The sequence below is a fragment of the Meleagris gallopavo genome, chromosome 3 (assembly GCF_905368555.1).
Source record: "Meleagris gallopavo chromosome 3, MGAL_WU_HG_1.1, whole genome shotgun sequence".
Classification (NCBI taxonomy): Eukaryota; Metazoa; Chordata; class Aves; order Galliformes; family Phasianidae; genus Meleagris; species Meleagris gallopavo.
Window position 1 is genome coordinate 43,118,414 of NC_139406.1, and position 26,003 is coordinate 43,144,416.

Sequence of the window (26,003 nt, forward strand, 5' to 3'; positions counted from 1 at the left end):
AATACAAAACAAAGCAGAGTAGAACACTAAAACAAAATGAAAAGATTACGTTAGAAGCTTAATCAGAATATGTCTAAAATCTTTTTAAAGAACTAGTTTTGCTGTTAAGTAGGTGACTTTTTCTTCCATATATTACATCTCTAATTGACTTTTCATGGGAATTTGCAAAAAGATTTTCCCAGTTAGGATTGTTTTTCCTGTAACATGATAAAAAATACATAACTATATGAACAACAGTATTATTGTTATTATTTTTTTTTACTAAATGATGAATACAAATTCAGGGCATCAATTAGTTGAATTTTCTGTGTATGAAATCAGGTCAGCTTCCTGGGGCAATGCTTACTTTTTTGTAAGCATTTGCACCTATGGCTGCACCAAGCACTGACCACACTTCTTCAAACAGGGAGTTTTATATTCTTTTGTACACTGTGATTCACCAGTTATTCCTAACTGGATGTAAATGCTGTAACAAAGCAGATTTTAAGTAGTACTAGCCCACTGATGTCCATAAAACTATATATTATACTTACCTGGTATGTATATATGTATTAATGTCATTTGGACAGCATTTTCCTACTGTATGGTTTCACAAATATTATTTACATAAACATGCACCTTAACAATCTAAGAAATTTCAAAGAGGATTAGCCAAATGCCTGGATCCAGTGTCTCTGTGCTGTTAAGTGTGTCTGTTTTGAGGTTGGTTTCTTACAGGTTCTTTCAGAGCACCTTTGGGAAAATAGTAGGGCAAGTGAGTTATCTCTCAGTTTTTAACTTATTGTTTTAGTGACCTCATGAGAAAAGAATCCATCTATAAACATTCTGAGATGTTGATTTGTTGGAGCCAGCAGCCAAAGATGATCAAAGTTGTTTGCTTTTGCTCAGTATTTCTTCAGTGTTAGCTTTTAATGAGCTGAACACAGTCTACTATCAGAAAGTATATTATTTATTATACTTAACACATTAGGAAATAATCTTGTACTTTATGGCATAGAGGAGCATATTATTCTACAATGCAGTTCAAATCTGAAGGAATAACCTCATAGTTATTTTAACTCGTATTATTAATATGAAAAACAATCTCTTTACTGTTTTTGGAGACTATTGCAATGGAGCTGAAGTGCCATTGTGTCTACCAATGATCTTATTCTACAGCCAAATATAAAATACGTTTGGAATTTCAACCTTCTCACCAGTGATGGCAATGTCTCCTAAACAAAGCTAAACCAACCTGGAGACAAACATTGCAGTGTTGCTTATTCTGTACCTGTTTGAACAATAACATGAGAATTCAACCCCAAGTACAAAAGCTAGTACCACATTAACTTGTCAGTTAATAAAGACAAAGACTGAGACAAATCCAACCTGTAAGAGACATCTTCTCTTTTTAACTGTTTATGGAATGTTTTAAGAAGGAAAAGATCCTTTCTTATTTGCTAGTAGATGTTTTGTTTTTGCCGCTTATCATATTATTGATTGATTTAGATGATCTCCTTTTGCCATGTTTTGAGGTCTCATGACTTTACGTGAAGTCATCTTCATGTTTTTGTTAAGATAATTGTTATATGCATATACTACATTTCCATGGGGAGATTATAGAGAGCCCTGGATTGTACTACAGCTGCTTAATAACTAGTTTAAACCTGCATTTCTTATCTGAATATAGGAAGTTAAATGTCTCCTTTATCATGGAATTATATGAAAAGACTATTAGTTTTCGTGAACTCTCCAGAATATGCATTTGTTAGGGCTAACTAAAGAGACCCTTCTCAACTGTAAATCTGCCTATTTTTTTCTGCTGATAGTATGTTTTTAGATATTTAAATATTAATGTGCTTTGGCAAGTACATTAGGGCTCTAGTGATAAACCTAAAACATATAGTTGCTTATCTCAAACATTAAAGGTAGGATGATGGTCTCTTGAGCACTGGGGATTGACCCTATATACATTATTCATTTAAGATGGTTACATGTCATTAAGCCCAGACTCATTTTCATTTTACTTCCTTGTGTGCTGTAGGCAGCAAGGCTAGGTATATATTGATATTTGCAAAGTATACTACAGGTCAATATGATATACCTTAAGGAAATTGTCCATACAGAAGATAATCACAAACTCATGAGAAGAAGCTGCCTGTCACAAACAAAGAGATTAATTTTAGCATTTTACTTTTACATAAACACTGAACTTCGCTCTTTCTGTGGTAAAATGAGATGCTCTCATTTCAAGGCTATCTATTAAAAAAGAATGGATTAGACAACTTTTCCTTACTTCCCAAATGATTCCTTTCCTGCTCATAGCAGTCACTTTGGGCTTTCTGGAAAAGCTTTACTTACAGAAATCAGATGGTACTTCCTTAGTACCACTCATCAGTTAGGTATCGCATCAGCCTGTGTTTGTTTTGCATACACCACCAATTGCAGCTGCAAAAGAGCAGGGTGTGATTTACATTACCTTACTGGTTTTGGTCTTTAATGTAACAACATTTAGCAGTGAGTTTAGTAGGGTGCCCTCTGCAAGGAGAGCAAAAAAACAAAAGCTATTGTATCTCTAATATAATACAAGCCACACAAGTAAGTAAATCTCATCATTGTGTGTAACTGCATCAGTTATAAGGTTGTTGAGGTGCAGTAGATACTATCAGAGACATTAGCAGAGCTTCAGGTGTCTTGAGTGACTAGTTACCATTCACTACTCAAAACAGAAGAAGTGCTCTTACTGTGTGATACTGTACCTCTTAGGCCCTTATATGAAATGAAAAGGGGGTGCTACAAATTTACATGACTCCTCCTTTCTTCCCTTAGAGTGGAGGGCAGCAAAATCAGAAAGGTATGTATGAAAATAACATCAGGTGTTTTAGATTTAGCTGTGTAATTGACCTTCCATAAGGGAACCTGCCAGGCTATAAAGTTCGACATAGAATAGTTTCTTGGTTTCTCTGTACCCCTATACTTTTATGTTTTTTTTTTTTTTTAATGACTGTACAGCAGAGCATCTGGGAGTATGCAAATATGTTTTAGCTGCAGCTGAAAAAAGGGGAATACAAGCTGATTTATATGCTTGAACTATGACTGCTAACTACAAAGGTTGTGTTTCTTTGAATTTTATGTTTTTATATTTTTTTTTCAGCTGATATAAGAATTGCCATCATAAATGACTGGAAAATTCTGCCAGGCAATTTCTTCCTCCTTGAAAACTAGGGATTGGTTACGTGAGCATGATAAGCAGATCCAGCATGTTGCAATATTAGCATTCTGCTTATAAAAGAAATAAAGGACCTAGATCCACTCTCAGAGAACTTAGCAGGTGATTGAATTGTTATCAGCAATGAGGGGAGAAGAACAGGGTTGAAATTCTCACAGCTGAAAATATGAAAGGTCTCCTTCCTCGTGTTTATGACAAGTACTCAAGGCAGAAGTTTTTTATGCGTTAGATAAGGAATGCCATTTCCCAGCAAGATGTTCTGATTTTGCTATTCGTGAGGCGTAATACAATTTCTGCTGGAAGTCTCTATAAAGATCCGAAGTCATAAATACATTTTAACAGTCTCTGCTCCACAGAATTAAAGATCTAATTAGACAACACAGCTGGTGGATGTGGAGATTTGAAGGAGTAAGGTGTGGTTCTTTTTTTAACTGTAACCTTCCAGAATAAAAAAATCTCAGTGCAACCCCAGGTAATCCTGCTGCTGTTCCTTCTTAGGCATGTTTGTAGACATTGTTGTGGAGTTCAAATATCTGAAATCCATGGTCAATTTTTTCTTTTCTATTCTATTTTATATTCTAAAACATTGAAGAGAAAGGCTGTCTATGTTGTTTATTTCTGCAGAGCATATTCTCAAGTTTTGTCTCTCTCTACTAGATAGCTCACCCACACCGCAAATGTTCTTCTATAATACATCTTCATACAAGTCATTCAAGTGCTAAAGGGGACAATGAAGGAATTGCTTTATACATTTTTTTTTTTCCTAAAAGCACAACAATTCTTATTTTCTTCTGGTTGCAACTCTTGTTATATTACTGAAGAGCGTCAGCTGAAAAGTGTGCAGTAATTACATTTATAGGAAAAGCCACAACATTTCTGGATTATTTTTATTTAGAACTAATGTAAAACATACTAAGTGGCTTTAAGAGGAAGCTTTTATAATGGACGCCTGAATATGTTCTATGTAGAAATCAGTTTATTCAGTTGTTTTCAGATATAAATGATGGTTTAATTATTTTAACAGTATTAGGTGGGACACCTAGGAATATTACGATAGATGAATAGGGGACAGGCTTACGTGACTAACCACGTAATGTGAATCTCAGATCTCCAAGTTCCTCTGGTGATATGATTTTGGGATTATACTGTAAGTAGTGGACCATCTTCCAAGGTAAAAGCTTCATTGGCCTTGAGGCTATAAAATATGGTCATTTCTTGTCAGTAGCTCCAGTCCATTATGTCATAATTTGCAGGGGACTCTTATCATGTGAATAATATTCTAGCTAAATATAATATAAACCTTTTTTTTTTTTTTTTTTTTTTTACAAGTCCCCAACCACAAATTTACATGATATATTGTAAAAGCTCCAAAAGAGTCTCCTTGTGAATCATTTCAGTCAGTTGGACTCTTAGCTGGTATAGTAATGAGCTGAGAATCTGAGAATTAAACTGCTCCCAATTAGGCTGTAAAAAATATTTTATAAATGGGAAACACACTGGTGGTTTGGAGCCAACTTAGAAACAGAACACTACTGTTTCATATGTGGGACTAAAATGGGAGGGTAAAGGACATTTTCAAGAATAACAACTTCATACTTAATGTGTTTGTATGTCTAAATATGTCATTATGTCACTTGAAATCAGCTATCGCAATTTTGAGTGAGATAAGAACAACCCACTTTTTCTACAAATGACCAAATAAACCTAGCAGGTGGCTTCTTTCTGAGAAGCTACATCCAATCTTTGTCTTTCTCCAGACCACCTACTAAGTTCTCCTGCCACAAGTAACAACTTTATCAACTATGAATGAATGTGGAAAATACGACAATTACTTTGGTAAACAGTGTATGTCCATTTTATTTGTTTGTAGTGGTCGTTGCTCACTCAGCAGTAATCAAAAGCTAAATCCTTGCTGTGTTTTAACTCAAACCAGTTGGGATCATGTTCATGTATCCAAGTTCAAAGTGCCTTGAAACAGTTCAAGTGAAGTACTGGATTTAGTGAAACACTGGAACAGGTTGCCCAGAGAGGTGGTGGAAGCCCTATCACTGTCAAAGTCAGGCTGGACCAGGCTTTGAGCAGCCCAATCTAGCTGTAAGTGTCCCTATTCATTGCAGAGTCCTTTTCAACTCAAACAACTCTATGAGATTGAAGGGTCTCTGAGCTCTGAGACATGCCCTTCTTGAAAGAAAAAGCACTGAGGAACAGAAAACATCTTTAGTGATGTGACTTCTCTAGATCAGAGATGATGACTAGGACGGTAGTGGCAAGCAAAGCAAGGAAAAATATGACTTAGATAAACTAAGGCTATCTTCTGTAGGGTGCCTTTTACTTCGCAGGAGGAGTGCATCTTGTGTGCTCCTGAATGCATCTTCCTGCTTTGTTTTATCCTAACAGAATCCATTTTCCACGCTCCAGGACAGCTCTATAACATGAACCAAAGCATATTAAGTTGAGAAAGCTTGGGAGATTCTTTTAAAAAATGCATCCATGATACAAGATAAAATGTTATTTTTAAGTTCTCTCTACAAGATATATTGCATATTCCTTTTTTAGCCTTGTTCTGTAAAATTCTCTAAAACCTCTGAAGCTTCAGGTTAAGCTACCATGTGATTTAGGTCAGTTATCAGCCACAGACAAGGCAGCTGGAGGTACACCATCTGCCTGAAGCAGTGTAATTGTGGGCTGTGAGCCAGTGGCTTTGTGAGAAGCAGACCTGATGAAACCTAGGCCGTTGTGCTTCCTGCTTCATTTCTCTTTTGGTTAAACTAGTCCACTGGGGCATTCATAATGCCTCACCTCTGTGTGGGTTATCCGCAATTTGATAAAACATGGACACAATCTTAAGGAAGACTTTCCTCTAGTAGGCTTCCTCTTTCATGAAACTAAAGAAAAAATTGTGATTTTTGAGATCCCAACTGCTTAAAATTGCTCACTAAGCTCCAGTGCTACAGACATACAGAGTTGCAGGAATGTACAGGTCATGGTCTTTCTGAAACCAGACTAAAAAAGGATGATCTGTCCAGACACACAGTATGAAAGCAGATGAAATGCAGAACTCCATTTCCAGATATTAAGAGACGCTGTGTCAGAGTCTCCCTTACATCTCACATCATATCTGGAATTGCAATTCATACGGTATCATGCTCCTTCCACTCTTCCCGTGCCTGCTGTTTACATTTCCAACCAAAATCTGTAGGTTTTTGCCAGACAACATGGACTTCATTGGCTGTTTTCCTATCAGAAGTGATTCAGATTCTTGTGGTCATGTCTGCAATTTAGCCTGCTAATGTCTTTATGGTGCTGCACACAAGTATGAATCTATGAGATGTTTTAAATTTAGGCCTTGTATTGTGCATAAATGAAAAATAATCACATGTAAAAAGATAACATGTACACCCAGAAAAATGAAGCATTTCTGAAAAAAAGTATTTTCTGACAAATGTCTATTATGTAAAAGGTCAGGATAAATAGTGTATAATTGTAACTATTAGATGCTTTCTTCTCTTTCTTTGGAACTTAAAACTTTATTCTACTGCTTGATTGACCTCTGTTTCAACTTGTTCATTTCACTGATGCTCAATTTGTCCAATTCTACTGCTTTTTGTAACCCATGTTCTTTTAGCTTGGAAACCTTTCTTTGTACCTCTGACTATATTTAATTCTGCAAGATAGGGTTTGCCTTCTTTTGAAAGCTTCTTTCCTGATTGTGTTTTATTGTCACTACTCATTTCCTCCAACAGTCAAGAAACTGCTGACTTAGCATAATGTTTGATAATAGAGCTCCTAATAGAGCTCCTAATTACTGAATATGCAAATAAATATTCTTGTTAAGAAAACTAAACAAATTGAGATCTTCAGAAATGTTTACATCTCCATAAAAATTATAAGAGCTACAGTTTTCTGCACTCCATATTAAATAACGTAGACATCTGAAAGCTTTGCTTCTGACTGCTACGACCTTTGATGTTCAGTAGTCACTTAAATATTCACAGCCTCATTCCAGCAGTAGGTGGTGTATTACTGCCATACTTGTCTAGGTGGAAGGGTTTCCTTTGGATTTAATCTCTCTCTGTGTTTAAGGAGAAACTGAAGCCAAATGTTTATTTAGAATGACCATCTCATGTAGCTGCCACCATGAAATTGTCAATTGCATTGACTAGATTCTCTTATTTCTGACTGTGGATGATTTGGACCTTTTGTTTGCATTTTATAAGTGCTTCAGAAGAAAGAGTTCATTGGCTTTTATATTCTCAGCTGCAGCCTACAGCTCACATACACCCGAAGTCTCATAGGCAGTATGACTTCTCATAATGGTTGGAGCTGCAGGTTCTCAGGATGCTCTTAGTTCAAGAGTCAGGAGGTCTCCGTGGAGACAAGCACTCACTGGAACTACAGGGAATGCAAGGATGCTTCATTTGCCTTGGCAGTGCTTTTGGGCAGTTTTATGATCTGAGGAATTATTCTGAGGTACAGTTAATGAGCTGGGCAGCTAAGTGCAGCTGCTGCAGAGGGCAGCTGGTGATTACAAGCATTAGCACTGTTTCCCTGCCCACTGAAATTTGGAACTTGCTGACCTCTGTAACTGACAAAAATTAAGACAAATTTTCTTTGCTAAAGAGATGTTCCCTGAGTCTTTTCTGTAATGCTTGAAGTGGATTGATATCAGCTATGAACAAGTATTTCTCAAATACATACATTTTAAAATTAAGTGCATATAAGATCATAGAACCACACCACTCAATGACACAGATGACTAGCTATAGATGGGAACTTAAAAATATTTGCATTATTAGCTGGAAAAAATAAAATCTGGATATTGACAGAATCGCCTACTGGCATAATATAATTTAATTGTTTCCCTTTATAATATTTATTAAATATAGCTGTTGCTTTTATTTTTGAAAATTATTACAGATTTACATTTTTTCAATCAGTCAAGTGTCAGTGTCTGATTTCTTCTGCTTTTGAAAGCTGGTGCTAAGAAATATTTGCTCAGGCAATGGTAGAGATGGTTATTTTTTATTTAAATATTAAAAAAGTAGATAAATTCTCATTTTCTTTCACTTTGAGCTCTGGAAACTGCTAGATAGAATAGAATAGAAAGTGAAAATACAAAGCCTGAAACTTCTACAGAACTTTAAAAAACCTAACAGGTTTCCAGATGAGGACTAGTTGAAAGAGCTGGGGCTGTTCAGCCTTGAGAAGAGAAGGCTCTGAGGTGAACTGGGAGTGGCCGTTCAGTATCTAAAGGGGAGTTACAGGAAGAGAGACAGACTCTTTAGCAGGATCTGTGGTGATAGGGCAAGGGTAAATGGTTTCAAACTTAAAGAGGGTAGATTTAGGTTGGATACAAGGAAAAAGTCTTTTACGATGAGGGTAGAGAGGCACTGGAACAGGTTTCCCAGAGATGCGGATGCCCAGTCCCTGCTGACTTTCGAGGCCAGGCTGGACCAGGCTCTGAGCACCTGATCGAGCTGTGGATGTCCCTGTTCATTGCAACAGAGTTGGACTAGATGACCTTTAAAGGCCTTTCCAACTCTAAAGATTCCATGATTCTCTGATTCTATGATTTTGAGTAGTGGAAAATAGAAATTTCCAGAAGTGAAACACTTTTCCATTGTACAGTAGAGAAGATTTTCTGACTCAGCTGTAATGACTAGTGATTTAGAAAATAAAGACAAAGACCTTGATGCTGTGGAGAGAAGTGCATTAGTGATATCTCTTAGTAACTCTATTGGTTCAGTTGCAATCTCTAAACTATTGATATCTTGTTGGCAAGACCGGTGATAGTGCAATATACTGCAAAAAAGCAACCCCTTTTCTCGTTCTTCCGCATGGAAGGCAAACTGAAAGAGGCATCTGTTCACTGTAAGGAAACGCAGGACATGCAGTGGCCTTGACATAATTTTTTCAAGTGCCGTGGTGGAACCAGCTGATTTATAGACTATTTATTATTTCTGCAGAATTTGTATGTCTACAACTTGCTCTGTTGCCCAATAGGAAAGACCACTAACAGATAGCTACCAGTGCAGCTGTCTACCTTAAGAACAACATCCTTTTCCCTAAGACCAGTTTGAAGTGAATTACTGGGACAGAAAGGACCTTTCCACTGCTACACTTAGCTTGTTCTGGTCTGTGACTGTTGCAGCATTACAGCTTCTTGCTAGCATAGACCTTGTCACTGTCACAGCACAAAATTATGAACGCTTGCATTAAAAACTCCCAGGCATTATTCTATTTTAAAAAACAGATTGGGATATACAATAATCATGTGACAATGGCTGTGGCTTTTGGGGGGGTTACATGTGAGATGTTTAAGTAGCATTATAACCAGATGAAAAAAAAACCAAAATACCCAAACAACAACAACAACAAAAACACCACAAGTCACACCTATCAGCTGATAATAAAAAATATTAAACTCTATCTGCATATGTTCTTCTGTCAAGATCACATTGAGTGTGAATCAATGTTCCTTCCACAGTGTAAGCATTAATGAAAATATATTCTTATTGGTGAGTGTTGACCAGAACTGTACACAGTGCCCTACATTACACATTTTAGTGTGTGTCACGAGAGCTGTGATTCAGTGTAAAGTGGTGATGCAATGCAATCCTAAAAAAAGAATAAACCGATGTTTTGCAATGATTCCACTATTCAATCTGAGCAATAGATGGCAATGAACTGCCTTCTGCTCATTAATTTTGTGCAACTCAAGAGATGTTCTTTGTAAAGCAAGAAGAAAGGGCCCTGGGAGGCTTGTCGCCAGCCAAAACTGTGAGATGATGGCATTGCTTCCTTACTGGCTGGTAGGGTTTTGACTTTTCTTTAGGACAGCAGATTTTGAAACTGAAATTACATTTCAAAAAGTTTTTGTCTAACATCATATGCAGGTAAACTGAGTTAAAAATCTTATTTCATCTTCAAAATGGGAATAGATCTTGGAGGACAAGAGGTTTACTTCTCTAAACTTCAAGGTGATCTGTCAGTTTGTCCACCCAACTGAATAAATTAGTGACTCACACAACTTTAATTAAAAGTCTAAATGTATGGGCCTAAAACATGTTTGCTCCTTTTCCAAATTTCCATTTTTCTGTTACTTAAAATTTCTAAAATTACTTGCTTTCTTTTCCTCAGTCATTGCTATTATTGCTATTGCTATCATAAGTAAACTTGTCAGACTTAATCAATCTGATAAAAGAAAATGTAGCACGAAAGCAAATACGAGTTAAAAGTCTTTAAAAAGTCCAACTATAAAAAAGCTTCTTAGTTGAGTAAATATCTTTAAAAAACATATACATACACATTTTCACATAAATTGACTATATATATGTATGCAGGTGGGTGTTTATGTGTATATGCACAGCAGTAAGCATATGTAGAAACTATTGAGCTTTACTTCACCTTTTTTTTTTTTTTTAAAAAAAAGGAAAGCTACTTCTGAATCATGCTCAGTTATTTTTGTGGTGTTATATTTGGCATGTTATTAGAACCTGTACTCACAAATCCAATTAAATGTGATTGGTGATTCATATGAAGTACTATTTACAGAAGGGCTCTTCCCATTTCTGCTGAACTTGTCTTTGGGTTACAGCAATGTAGTAATATCCCAACAAGAACTCAGATATTTCTGTTAGCCAAAAAGATGACAAGGGTGTTCTTGACCCCACTGACTTTTATCCATTTGGATTGATTGTCCCAGTAATCGTGCAGGAAATTCTTGAGGGCAAGAAGAATATCTTCATCTTATACAGGCCTTACTCCTATACATGTGATCTATGGTGGAAGTATTTCACTCGGAGTATGGAAAATTTTCTGGAGTGTTATCTCTGTGGATTTCTCCTACTGTCTGTGTGGCTTTTTTTTTTTTTTTTTTTTTTTTTCCCTTTTGAGTTGATTTTCTCACAACTCAATGAACGTTATCCTAATTGACAAAATATTAAGAATAATTGTAGCATTTATGTGTTTATTATGTTCATTAAGATTATGTCTATGAATTGTAATGCACTAAATTAACTGGAAATAATGACATTAATGAGAAATCTTTGTGGGAAAGTAGATTAATGGAAATATTTAACAAGTCTATGTAATTTATTAGAACATGGATCACAATGCTGTTAGAAACTTACTGAAAAGATCTTTTTTTCATACCTTTGAAAGCAGAAATTATTATTTCCAGGTTAGATATTTGATATTTCATTTCCCTGTGACCTTTATATAAAAAATACACTTGAAACTAATATAGTTTTACACAGAGATGTATTAGGAAGGCATAAATTAATTTTCATTTAATGATCCAGTTCCTTTAAATTGGTTGTCTCTCTAGCCAGTCCATATGTGACAACTAGACCTAAGGATGATGACTGGATAAATGTATTTAGTAACAATTGAGTTTTCCACAAAAATACTATTTTCTTGAATTTGAATACAGAAAAGATGTGACTCCATCCTTCTCTGCTCACACGTTACCTCTGGAGTGCTCAGGACTGTGTTGTGGCCCTGCACTACCAGACAGTGCAAGTGCACTGTGCTGCTGCCTGACTGTGCCTGCAAGCTTTGCCATGCAAACCATGTTAGTGGAGAAGGCTTTTCTGTGCTATTGGCTGGAGCAGAGCAGGGGGACCATAGGTCAAGGAAATTTGTCAGATCACGGGGTCACAGTGTCAGCTTTCCTGAATTGAAAGAGTCCCCCGGCTGCCAGAGAGGTGAGAGTGGTTAATGCAAGCTGTGGCTTCTTTCAGAAACGGTGAATGGGTCCTCAGTAGAGAAGGGCTATTTCTGGCTTGTGTAGTTCATCCCATTGTAAAGAGGCAGTGGGAAAAACCCTGGAGCTTAGCAAGTCACTGGGAATAAGAAAAACAACTCAAGCAGACTCCATTTCTCAGTCTTTCCTCTCTTAACTTCAATATGCCATAAAAAAGGAGTGCTATCCTATGGGCAAACAGCAGAATGTATGTGACAGGAAGAATGTTTCCTTCCCAAGAGTTCAACAGTTCATTAATTATTCCTCGGCCATTCTTCAGTTTCTAGACCACATCAGCAGTTAGTAACAACATCCAGGCTGAGCGGCATCCCTGAGATGTAAGGTGTGCACTGGGTCAGCTGCTAGCTCTTTGGGGAAGCCTTCAGGGCTACAGCAGCACAGTTGCCCTGGGTAGTGCAGAGCTGCTCTTCTAATGTTGCAGGAAACTATTTTGGTAAAGTATTTTCTACACTGTTTGCTTTTTAAGTGACTGCTTTTTGTTAAACTGCAGACAGCTTTCTCACAATGCTTTTCAGTTATGATTTTTTAGATGGTAACTTTCAAAGCTTGTTCCTGCTTGAGTTGAAGTAAATCAAGCTGAAAGTCTCAAGTTAACCTCAGGGACAAGCAAGGGAAGACTACAAGCAAGACGACAATGTCTAAGCTGTGCAATAGCTCTCCTGTGCCACATTCTTAAACCCACTTCTTCCCCCCTGAAATAATCATATTATTTCCTTTCTTTTAATACATAATAGGTGTTTACACTTTTATACGGATTTCACAGAAGTTGCTTGATATCTGGCCCATGTGAAGGATTTTTCTCTTTTCATTCTTAAGCACCTCAGGACAATGTTTTGTTAAAAGTTTTGAACTTAGTCATTTGATATTGGAATCTGCTTATATCGATTCTATTCTATAAAAGTTGCATTCTAAGCATAACTCAGAAAACATGATGATAAGGAAAACATCAAAGTCCTCTAAAATACTGACAAATCAGTAGGTAGGACATGTAGGTCTAATGAGAAGATTCTTTTGCAGTGTGTGAATTTGAAACTCATAGTGTTTAATGTCACATGCTTCGGAGGGAGAAATTGTAACCCATGCTGAAATCAACAATTTAAGTGCTCTTATTTTAGTTACAGTGGAGTGATTAAAAAGTTTCTTAAGAATACAAAAAGAGGAGCTAATAACTTCTAGAACTTTGATGGCTACAGCTGTTCTACCTGAAGCTTTCATTTTATCTGATGAGAATTCCTTCTGTTTACTTTGCTCAGCAAATCAGGAAGGAATTTCTTCTTATACCTGCAAGAAACCTGAAAAAAAATTATAGAAACTCTATAACGCAGATTCAAAAATTTGTAGTACTTCCTTTCGAATGAACTGAATAGTTCATTTCACTCTTGAATTTTTTAAATTAAGCAAACATTGATTCTGCTGGTTTAAGAATTGATAATGGTCACTTAACTATTCACAAATATAGAAAAAATTACAACCATATAGAAGCAAAATCCCATCCTGATCATTGTAATGCTATTACGTAAGTTCTAGGGGTATTTTCAAAAGAGTGTGTATGTGTGTATGTATATATGTATATATGTATATTTAGCCTGAGAAGAACTCATAAAACAAAATTTTGCCTAAAACCAAGACCTCTGTGTAAGTAATCAGTTTTTTATTATTCAGAGTTCTTATAAATAATTGTAAATGTAGTTGTGAAGTTTTTAGGCATCTTTTGACTCAAGCATTGCATTTATCTGAGTTTCAGTGCGTAGTTACCACCACTAGCTGTTAATTTTTTGCAGGACTTGTTGCTTGGATTGCTTTGATTCAGACTTTATTTATTTTATTAATAGACCCTCTGTGATATTCTAGAATACCTTTGGGTCTTGCAAAATGATGAGATTCTCCATATTGACAAATGCAGACCTCACTATATGTTTTCCATTAAGTTACTCATAATATTAGACATCTGGAAAATATTTACTGGTTGAAGAAGCGTGGGGTAAGACTACACACAGAACCACAAGAACTGCGCCACCTTACATGTGGGAATAAAGACCATAATGATACAGTTTCTTTTCCAAACATATTTTAGGTATGTGGCCTAATTTTACTGCCCACTGAAAGATAAAAAATTATATGGCAGGATGACTACTTATTCAGTATTCTCTAGCAGAAATTGTTATATTAACCACAGAGTTTTTACTTTCTAGATTCAGTCAGACCTCTCATGTAGTTCTGTCTCAGATGAGTGTGTGGTTGTGTGTATGAACACGAAGTATTGAACATATACGTATTTCATTGCATTGTTGTATCATTATACTAATAACAAAAAAGTAAGGCTATTTTGGGGCTGAGTTTGGAAAAAAATGAGCACCTACACAGTTACAAAGCAAACCTATGCATAGATGTATAACACATCTATGAATATTTTATTATATTGATGAATATTCAGTCCATGTGGGTATCCTGGCTAGGAGTGTACACTAGCACCAAACCAGTTATAAGTATGTACATTTTCAATGCCTATAGAACTGCAGAAAGTGTAATCATATACTTCATTTTCATTTATTTAAGAATGTAACTTCCTAATGCTTCTCATTTTCTTCCTTCTTGTAACTCAGCTTGCCTATTACTTAAGGGCAATTTCTCCAATTGTTTTAGGATATTCTTATGCATTCTTTAACATTTTTCCGGCTTTTTTGTTTCCTTCCTTCAGGTGACTCAGTGCTTTTGTTTTATTTCTGTTAGTCTTTTTGAGAGCAGAGATATATTATGAATGAACCATGTTTTGTATTATTGCATTTAGTTAAGTCAGAAATCTAGAAACAAGGAACTCTGGCATATTTGCAGAAGGAAATGGGAGGAAGATGGAAGCAATGGTAAGAGTGGGCCAAAAAAATGGAGCTCGTGGTGAGTAATCAGCTCCTGGTGCACTGCAGTGGAGAAAGGATTGATGTAATCTTCAGATGCACAGGTAGGTGAATAATGTGGCAATTGTAAAGCTTTATTTCACTTGGCTTTTACTTAAGCATAACTGGCATTCTATCTCTGGTTTTGATACCTATGTGCAAAGAAAGCCAATGGTAACTAAGGAAAACCATAAAAATTACTGAAGAACAGGAAAGCATGCTTTATAATAGTAAATTTAAGATGAGTCGGCTTATCAAGCTGTTCTTCACTGAAAGATAAAATAACAAGTAAGGACAGATTTAAAAGGAAAATTTTGGTAAATACGTGGGGAGTAGAGATTTAACAATAGTCTCCTCAGTCTACCAGGCCAAACTGTAACAAGATCCAGCAGCTACAAGATGGTAGTAGAATAATTCAAACTTGAAGTAAGAAATAAATATGATATATACGGAATAGTTAAAACCACTTGAATTGGCTCACATTTTAGTTGCTCATACAATACAAAATATTTTTACAGTCAGTATACCAGTGACATATTCAACAATACAAGAATTTTCTACAGGACCTCAGGGTTTGAAGAATCCTGGGGCATGCCCAGAATCCTCCCAGAAGCTCAATCCACTAACTCTTGAACTGATGATGGCTGCAGTTGCTTATGGCCCTTTGGAGCAGCCCATGTTTGGCAATCTTCCATTATTCCAACTTCATTTATATCAATGAAGTTGACAGCTTCTCTGAGGTGGCCAATATGAGACGACAGCTTGATAAAACTATTAGGAAAGACCCGTCTCCTCTTTTAAAGTTAATCTGTTCTATATCTCTGCTTCTTTGGATTTTGTTTACTAGGTTTGCAACTTCTTAGGCTTTCTGAAAGGGAAAAATATTTTATACAAAAAAAAATATTAACTTGGAAAAGGATGTAAAATCAAAGACATTTTTTCATGTAATTCAGAATCTTTACTAAAAATTAAAATCTGCTTTGAATGAAACAAGAGCTTTATAGTAGGTCCTTAACAGTTACTTGGCACAAAGATACAGCTCAGAAGACAGTTCATATGTGTTTTATGATTGAGAGAATAAGCTTTTGGGAGTCTCAAAAGGTAGAAACAGGCTTATTAAACAATTGGAAATAGCATTTAGAAATGAGCAAAGAGAAAATGAGGAAGTTCTTCATGAAGAAGTTTTACTTTTGGATTCCCTATTTATAAAAAACAAAAAAAAACCCTTTGTCCTGCAGCCTGATCTGTACAGACCATGACTTCATCCAGTACTGAAGTGGCTATAGCAGAGAACTCCCATTTTGTGTAATTTTAGGCAATGAGATGGCAAGGTGCACTAAGGTTAACTTAAGGTCAACTTAAGGTCTGCTTAAGACAAAACTATTGATTAAAGCAGTGACAGTTTCATAGGAGTAAAGCAAATAATTTGGGTTCTGAAAAGCTTCAGGAGTATGAGTTTTGGGATTTTTCTCAAAAGACTCAAATCTCCATTGAGGTTTATAAGAATTTAGAGGATTTATCATTTGTAGTAGACAAAGCACTGCAGTGCTTTACTCAACAAGAAAAACTAAGCTTTTTTGTGAGGTGTGACATAAAGCACAATCTTCTGAAAAAATTTGAACAGACAAGTGAGGTATGAAATAATTTGGTACAATTCACTACAAAATACTATTGTCTTGCCTCTACGGAAGAATATTATTAAAACATGCAAAAAAGACCTATATTATATGTAGATAGTATTCTTTCCGTTTAATACATTTGAACATCCACTGAGGATATTAAACATTTTGACCATGGAGATGCTTCCTTAGGAAACATCTGGTGCTAAGTACCAGTGGAAACAGCATTCTAGAACAGATGGACCCCTGGTCTACTACAATGATGTCTTTGTTTTCAGTGAATAAATTTAGGCAGATGAAGAGGAAGGAAATAATGTAACACAGAGTGAGGTCAGAAAGCAGCATGTTTCAGAAAAGCATCTGCTTGATGAACAGAAAATTGCTTCTGTAAGATCTGAGTCAAAGATAAATGAAACCAAGAAAATGCAAAACAATCTCCAGTTTTGTACTAACATGTGTGACCAAATTATTCCCATGGGTTCTTGTAAATCCCTGTCTTCCCCTGGTAGCACGTCCTCAGTTCTCTTCTCTTCTGGACAGAAAGTCTAGTCCATCAATGGTGGCAAGTTGAACTCTCTGTGGAGAACCTTTGGGCACAACTCAGTGCTGCAGGCCTCTCGTCTTCGATCTTGATGCTCATCACTAGCATTCCCATTGGTGGTCTGGCTGTCAGCCCAACATCACCATGCCTAAAGCAGCACTTTCTGTCTTACTTTGGATGTAGCTAGCATACTTGGAAAGGCCCTTGTCATCTCAGTTATTGTCACAGTTCCTTCCCTCAGCCTTGGCTGTAGAGCTGAGCAGCGTTCCTCCTCGTTCATGTTGCCACCCCAGGCATATCTTGAACTTTATGTTGACTTGGGTCTTCATATCGGCCTAAGTCCAATTGACCACTGAAGGGAACTTTCAGAGATCTGTTTTAATTTGTGTGTTTTTAAAACTTTTAAAGTTATCTGTTTTAAATTATGTAGGGGGGAACATTTCAGCTTATTCCTACCCTTTGACCTTAGGTACAGACTGGAACTATAAACCAGAATCTGCTGAACCTATTGAATTTGATTTTTAGGAAAACGTAGGTATTTCCTGGAGAGTATAGAAGGGTACTGTAGTTGAACAACTAAAGATCAAACTGTGTTCTTCTTCCAAAGGGGGTTCAAAAGACAACTGTGAGAAGTGCTTTTTTTTTTTTTTTTTTTTTAACCTGAGCCTCTGTTTATACTGAATGCAAGGATTACTGAAAAATCAAAAATCTAGATCTGAGTTTGAGACACTACAGACATTTGTCATGTTGGTATAGTGAGCAAATATTATCACTTTTTGAGGTCAATCTACAATGACACAGATGTAGTTTATGTGGGAAAAAATTTAGTTCAAGTGATTTGTTCTTATAATGCATATTCTGTTCAGCCATAGGAAGGATTTTTTTACAATTATTGATATTTCTATTTTTATCACCTTACAATCAAATGGTCTCATTCTGAGACTTATACGAAACATTTCAGAATAAAATAGTGCAGTGACAAATAAAGATTTTGATTTCTTAGCTGTTTAATATCCAACAGCTTAGCTGAATATGGATGTTGAATATTTAGCAACAGTGTTCTGTAATAATTTTGTCTCTAGTCAGTGAGAATAATAGAGCAGAACCCATAAAATATTTTTCCAGCATATAGAAATAGAATTTATGCCCTTTTTAAACCAAAGATCTTACACTGATGCATTACATTGGAAATTGTTTTACAAGTTCAGTTTTTGAGCACATTTGTGCATATAATATCTCGCTCTGATCTAAGTTTTTACCTACATAGGTTTCTGTATACAAAATGGAAAGGACACTTAAAATGAGATTCAATTTTGCTGTTATGCTGCATGTATCTATCCCAGAAAATGTCCTCTAGATTTTCAAAATGAAATTGGAAGAAACTGATTTAATTAGTGCAACCAATTTAAGTATCTACTTTAAGAAAAGACACCACATGTAGAAATACCTACCTTTCAATTATGTACTTTTGAGGTGATTAATCTTACACTAAATATCTGACATTTTCAGCAGCAGAAAAGCTACTTTGTGAAACAATTGCATATCTTATATTTTTGGGGAGGTTTTTTTTATAATGGAAATAAAGAAAGAACTTTGTAAAAACTTTTTCTCCACTATATGATTTGAGTTTTAGCTGTCTATGTTCAACTAGACGATTCTTCTAATTTACTATTGTAACTTCAAGTACCACATAAGTCATGCCAGCTTCTGAGTTACTTTGGTTCAAGCTGAAACTCCAGTCACTAGATGTAGCTATCACTGCACTGTGCTTATGAATAATAGTCTTCTTTATTAGTATTTGATCATCTCCTATGCAAAGTGCTGTATAGTAATTTTCACACTCGAGAATGCATGTCATCTGTCCCCCTCCATCCCCCAATTTTAAGCCTGCACTTTCTGCAGGTTTTTGAAGAGAAGTATTGCACTACTCAAGTACCATAGCTGTGTCCAAAGTCAAGTCACTGCTAAACCTTTCATGAATATAAAATCCTCCAAAGCTCTTTCTTCCTAGATTTTGTTTACTGAATACTCCACAGATCTTACAATCTTTTCTGCTTCTTTATTTTGCTATGGCTCTGTGGTCTGTTGTCCTTGGTCCATGATTACTTTATTTCCCTTCAAAATACTTCTTGCTCATCTAGTTATATTCTAGGGTCTGGCAAGTTCCAATTAGGTTTCTTAAATGTGAATTATCTTTTCTCCAGTATTTCTCCAGCAAGGGCTTTCTGGTCTCCATTACTATCTTGTCTTGAATGATGGATCTGTAGTTCCTACAAAACTGTGTGTCACACTTAGCAGTCTTGCATCTGTTATAATCACCTCAAAATTTTCTCCTCACTAGGTGCTCAGTAAAATTGATGTGGCTCAGAAGTCTCATTCTTTCTAACTGTGCAATAGTCCTCAGACTTTTTAGCTCATTTAACTATTTTTTTCTTTTCCATTTTACAGTACATTAGTAAACAAATTTGGTATTTCACTACAAAAAAGCCCTAATTTTTCTCATTGTTTTGTTCATAAGAGCTCTGCTTGCTCCGCAAATCATTCTTTTTCTAACATTTGACATTTCTCTGGTGGTTATCTAGAGACTTCTAGATGCAATAACATCCTTATCTTAATTCTTGGTTGCTGTACAAATTAATTCTTTTTGTTTTTCCACTGACTTCTCCCTCATGTAGGATTCTCAGATGTCAATTAATGAGAAATTTCACAGGGAACTCCTAGGAATAGTCTTTAACATAGAATCATAGAATGGCTTGGGTTGGAAGGGACCCCAAGGATCATCAAGTTCCAACCCCCCTGCCACAGGCAGGGCCACCAACCTCTGGATCTGGTAGCTGGCCGGGTTGGCCAGGGCTCCATCCAACCTTGTCCTGAACACTTCCAGGGATGGAGCATCCACAACCTCTCTGGGCAGCCTGTTCCAGCACCTCAGTGCCCTCTCTGTAAAGAACTTCCCCCTGACATCCAATCTAAACATCCTATTAGGTAGGCTAGCAAGCATTATTGCAAGGGACTTGGGAGGGACTGATGGTGAGCTTTTCTGAGTATTGATTCTAAGTGGAACAAGAAGTAACTTGTTTGAACCAGGGCATGTCAGTGGGTGACACAGTTCAACCTCTTCAAGGTCCAATGGCTTTTAGAAGTGGTACAATGTCCTTCGAGGGAAAAACAAACAAAGACTCATTAAATTCAGACTGAGCTCAAACATGTTAGGACAATACATAATAATCAAGTATATGGTTTGAATGTATGGCATAGAAAAGCTTTGGGAGCCACTGAGTGATACAGCCACATGAAGGGCCCCTCAGGATTGATGAACATGGATTGCTGCCCGGCAGGGCCTCCCCTGTGTTTCCTGCACCAGGCCCCTTTTCAAACACTGTTCACAGAAACACAGCAGGCAATGTTCTGTTTCCACACTGGAGCTTCGTGAATATTTACAGGGAAAATTGAATGTACATGAAGTTTCTCCTTGTTTGTGACAAGAAACCTTCAACTAATACTTAATTTCTGACTCTCAGATTTCAGGTACTGTGTGAAACTTCTCCGCAGCAGCTCTTGCAAGTACTGCAATACTGAAGTCACCATGAGTTGCAGTTTCTTGTATGAGGGTTAAGTTTGGACCATTCTGTCATACTATATGTTTAATCTTTTTAATTTCTCTGTGTTATCAGATTACCTAGGAAATAATGCATACTCCGATACCAGTCCCAGAATTACGTTATCTAATTTGGAAGCCATAGAAATTTGCTTTCTTGGTGATTCCATTAGGACCAGCTGCCATTAAGGGAGAGAGACTTATCGTTCCAACATTTGCTTAAATGAGCATAAATGCTAGGGATAATAAATAAACAACTTGGAATTTGTTTGTCTTGTGAGTTTCTCTGTTTCCTAGCCAGATTCCCTTCTTCCCACAACAAAATGGAGTAGATCAGCGTACTTGATCTTTAAGAGTGCTGAGCAAAAAAAAGCTATCATAAAATGGAAAATGTGATTGGTATTTCGTTACTGTTATCACCTTTTCTGATCTGTTATATAGTGTACCTTGATTGGATCATGCAAACATTTTTAAATTGTGCAGACATCATCAGAAGTATGGAAATGACAGTCTGTTGATGATCTGGCATTTTAGAAAGCACTTTATTGCTATTAAAACAAATTAGAAAACTGCTAGGTTGCAAACTTTAAATGTAGCAGAGGAAGAAAAGGTTAAAAGATAAGAATGGTTACCAATCCCACATATTCATTAATCATTTACTTCTTAATTAACTGTTAATATCAAGGTTATTTTCTGACTGTTTTTAACTTGCTGAATTTCCTCCATTCCCACGATAGTTGTTGAACTATGCATGATACATGGCAATGCTGTGTTTTTCCAAATAAGTGTAGAAAATTTCCTGTGGTAGTCAGAGACTTCTATCTAGATCAGGATTGAAAATCACGTTTCTTCCTAGAGTAAGTAGCATACAATTTAGTAACCTTTTGGAATGTCTAAACCACTACTTGGCTGTGAATTGTATGTTAAAGAATGGTGAGTGCAAAGCTACATCTCTTTAACACATTTTTTCATATCTTTTGTGGTCATGGTGTGCAACTTAGCACATGGATGCCAATATTATCTGAAATCAAGGCTTTATAGTGATTAACAGCATTAATTAGTGAACATTGCATGGAGGTTGGACGTCTTTGGATAAGATGTAAGCCTCTCAAAACAAGCTTGACTCTTCCAGTGCAAAAGTCAGTGGAATATAATTTTTAGATTTCACATGCATGATATTCAAAGCTAAAGTGAAGGAAATTGTGTACTAAAAATAGCCTCATGGCTAATATTGCAGCTGTATTAGTGCTGTGCCATCTGACCAAGACTGATCTACTATTTCAATACATTCCCTGTTACATGACTTTTGTAGAAGGAATAGGAAATAAAGAAATATGTTCACTGAAGTGGGAATGAATATAAAGTATCTTTTCTTCTTAGTTTTATTAGATGTTATATGTATTATTGCAAAAACCTCTAGGGTCACCTGAAGTGGAATTTTCTGTTCCTTAATATCCTGCTGCAGGGTCTCTGGGCTCTGGCAGGAAAAGGCTTGTCACAGAGGGGACATGTTCATTATAAGTTCATATTTTATTGTGTTGAAGGAGCTGGATAATTTTCCCTTTAAGCAAGAGCCCTTCCCGAAGGCAGGTGACCATCATCTCCTACTCTGATTTTCAGTACAATCAGAATGTCCTGGTCAGAGGGAGTCCAGGGACAAATCCTGCATGAACACAAGAACAGGTGAGAAACAAAAATAGGAATGTCCTCTGCTGTGAATGGCAATGTAAAACCCTGCTTGCTCTTCTACTTCTTGTTTTGTTCATCTTCTCAGCACTGACTGTTGCTGCCTGTGGGAGTGGGGATGGTTATACAAAGAAAAGATTTTGGGCTTTTGTGGAGGTGAAACACATAGATGGGCATGTTTGGAGTGAGGGAACTATAGGTAATGAATGCCTCCAATTTTCCTTGTAACCACAGTAGCGTTTGCTTTAGCTGTTTCCTTTACGCATCTCCTTTGCGGACTATTGTGGACACAGTGCTCCTTCTGCATACAAACAGATTGGAGCTCTTAAAACTCAACTTTCTTCACTTGTGTTTTCTCAGCACAATTTATCTCCTTCCTCAGGGTAGGGGTCAAAGAAACTTCAGAGCTGCTTGTTCTTGTGTGGCACAAGAACAGGAGTCGGTGCCACACTGACTGACAAAGGTTCATCTAGTGAGGAACTACTGAATTGCCTGGGTAATGGGAAAGGGCATAATACTAATTTATTTGATGGATTTTGGGATACATTTACAAATATTTAGGAATAGTTTGGGAAGAGAATTGAGGGGACAAGGAAATAAAATGAAAGGTTTACCTGTGCAGCTGCTACTGTAAGTAGCAGGAGCCTAGTTTGCAGGGAGGTTGGACTTGATGACCTCTAGAGGTCCTTTCCAGCCCTTAAAATTCTGTGATTTTGTGATAACCATTTTTTCCTTCTTCCTCCATTTAGGTAGTGTATTTTGTCTAAATCTACATGGTATTTTCTGAAATTCTTATTCTGCTCTTCCTTCTTCCCTGCACTAATCACTGTTTTTCTGTATGTGTGTATATGCGGTAGGTTCTATGGCAGAGCTGTGTCTCTCAACTGTTAGAAGTCATTTTTAGGCAGTCTTGCTGCAAATCTCTTGAGTATGAGATCTCTGGATTTAAACCAAGACTGCATATGATTTTTTTTGAAAACTTCTATGTGATTAAAATGTTGATTTACAATTAGAAACGTTACTGTTACAATGCAGCTTGAATTCCCATTCTTCATCTAAAAACATCAATTAAGCTGTCAGTTACCACTTCTCAGACAAAATGGCAGCAGTTCAATTTCTTCAGGTCTGGGGAATATGCAGTAGCTGTAATTACTGGCTGCAAGTGTTTACATCAGCCAAAGAACAATTAGCCTCCTTTAATTGCTGGTAGCAACTCAGTTTCCCCATTGCAGACAGTTAATACAGTCTGTTCTCACCCCACAGCAGTCTGTGACCCACTTTGAACTATTTCATGGCCCCTAGGGGCGATGTTTATGAAAAGCAGAGATTGAAAGAAGCCAGTGGGATATTATGGAACAGAGAAAGGAAATACTCTACAATGTGACCAAACACGGAAAGAGGTGTCAAAGACTACTGCAGTACGCCTTTCATTTTCACTAAGTAGAATTAGGACAGTCCTAATAAGAACTTTATCATTTTTCTGGGTGTGAGTGGAAGTCCTAGGACTGTGTGTAGTGGGTCAGACAGTCGTATTTCTTTTCCTTTTATTTCCTCTTTTTTTCTTTCTTTCCCTTTTTATTTTTTCCTTCTTTTTTTTTTTTTTTTCTTTTTTTTTCTTTTCTGGATTTTGTTGTCACGAATGGGAAGGCAAGCATCTGGGAAGCCAAGTTGTAGTTCAGAAAGGAATGGGTAGCCAGTGGGGAAAGGAAGATGCAGGTGAGAATTCTAGTCCCCTCAAGGTGTATTTGACTTGTGTGAATATGGTAATGGAGGGATAATGAAATCAGACTGGCTTTAACTGTTTTCTTCAGTTAGCCAAAATTGTAGCATGATGACTTTTTGCTCTTCGATTCCATTTTAGCGGGTGATGAAAGTAATGGAGTAATGGGAATTTACTTTTTTTTAAGAAAATTTGGAATGTAGTTTCTAATTCCCAGTGCCGTTTTCCATTAGCTTTAGTTTGCTGGGTCTTATTTAAAGTAACACATATAAATGTAAAAAAAACAAAATTCATGTTAATCTGTATCTTATCCTCCTGGGCAGAAATCAATCTCTGCTCCTTAATTCAAACCTTTGATAGTAATGCAGCATAGATGTAAAGTGCTTTCCAGTCTAAGTCTAACTTTCCACCTGGAGAAATATTTAATAATCGATTTTCAAAGCCGTGGTTAAAAGTCTCCTTTAATTCCCTTCTACCAGTGAGAGAACTTAAAGATGATGAACTCTTCGGACCAAAGTATCTTGTGCTACTATCAAAAAAGCTTGGCTGATCCAGCAAAGTGCCGATCATGAAGAATCGTTTTTTTTCTTGTGAGCTTATAAGGAATTACTGGCCCAGGCATGAGAACCTGTCAGAGAGAACTTCTATGCTCTGGATAATTGTCAAAATATAAGCAAATTCCCACACAACATATGGTAGATTCTTGGCTGCTCTCTGGATACCACTCATTTTATTTCATTATGACCTAGAAATGATTCCAGCAGTAATCAAATGCCCCCTCCCCTACCACACGTATCCACCACGGAACTCAAGGCAAGCCATTTCTTTCTGTGACAATAGAGAGACCATTTCCCATAGGCTTGAAACTTTATATATCCTTTAATGTAATTCTCTATACGATACAGTACAAAACACTATACAAAACTACACCTATTGTATATTCCTCCCCCATTTATCATTTTTAATAAACCCCCAGGGTGGGTCTTTACCACAATAGGAATCCTAAGAGGTTGGTTTTAACTCACCTCTAAGCCATCAGCTCAGCAGGCTTTACCCTGAAAAAGGTCAGCATTGGTGAGAAAGACAATGCAATTAAACAAATTTGCCCCAGATTTGCCTGATTGTTAACAGAGATGCTTGGGTTTTCTTCTTCAGGCTTCACTCACTTTTGACAGTTTGTTTAGATAAATTGAAAATAATCTGAATAAATAATTTTCTAGACATATTATTCAATTACATTTTTTGTTCTTCATTTTTAACACTGAGAAGGACCATTTCCTATATTAGCTTGATTTTTTTTCCTGGTCTTACTTGTGCCACTACCCAGCATATCTAGAACAGTACTTACATAGGAAAAATAGCCCTGATTCTCTCAAAAGTAATTTTGTACTCTGAGACACCAGACAGCTTTGGAACCACAAGCTTTTATACAAAAAAAGATTTGAAAATAGGTCATTCATATAAATGAGACAAAATACTTCATGTTTGAGATATTACTGTCATAAGAATTTTTCTTTTCTTTTAAATTGTTAAAAATAATACATTGTTCTAAGATTTTCATGAGTGGAAAATGTCTGGATGGCTGCGATGCAAATAATTATTATCTGAGTATTTATTCAGTGGCTGTGAATAGTGGGATTTTTTTCCAAGTGGACAATACAGCAGATCTGGCATGTCTCTAGTAAAAGGAAGTCATGAATAAATCCAAATAGCAGTTGTGGTAGAAGTCTGAAGAGCAGGAAGGATAAGTTTATTAATAGTTTCAGTTCACAGTTAAAAAACTTTGCAAAATGGACAAAGGATTTTCTTTCCAATAATTCCTCTGTGTTAGCATCTCTGTTCACATTAAAAAAAAAGGGGGGGGGATACTAAAGGAACTTAAAACTTATTATTTTTCTCTCAATAACAGGTTCCATTATTTTATTGGAAACAAGTGTTTCTTTCTTTTTCTTCCTTTGAATCCTGACTGGATG

The 26,003-nt window shown here is 36.5% G+C and overlaps 1 protein-coding gene across 1 annotated transcript in view; it reads left to right on the forward strand.

Moving 5' to 3' along the window:
* The window catches only part of LOC146544682 (uncharacterized), a 67,361-nt gene that overhangs the window by 29,574 nt on the left and 11,784 nt on the right, over positions 1–26,003 (forward strand). The gene's annotated exons all lie outside the window — the stretch shown is intronic.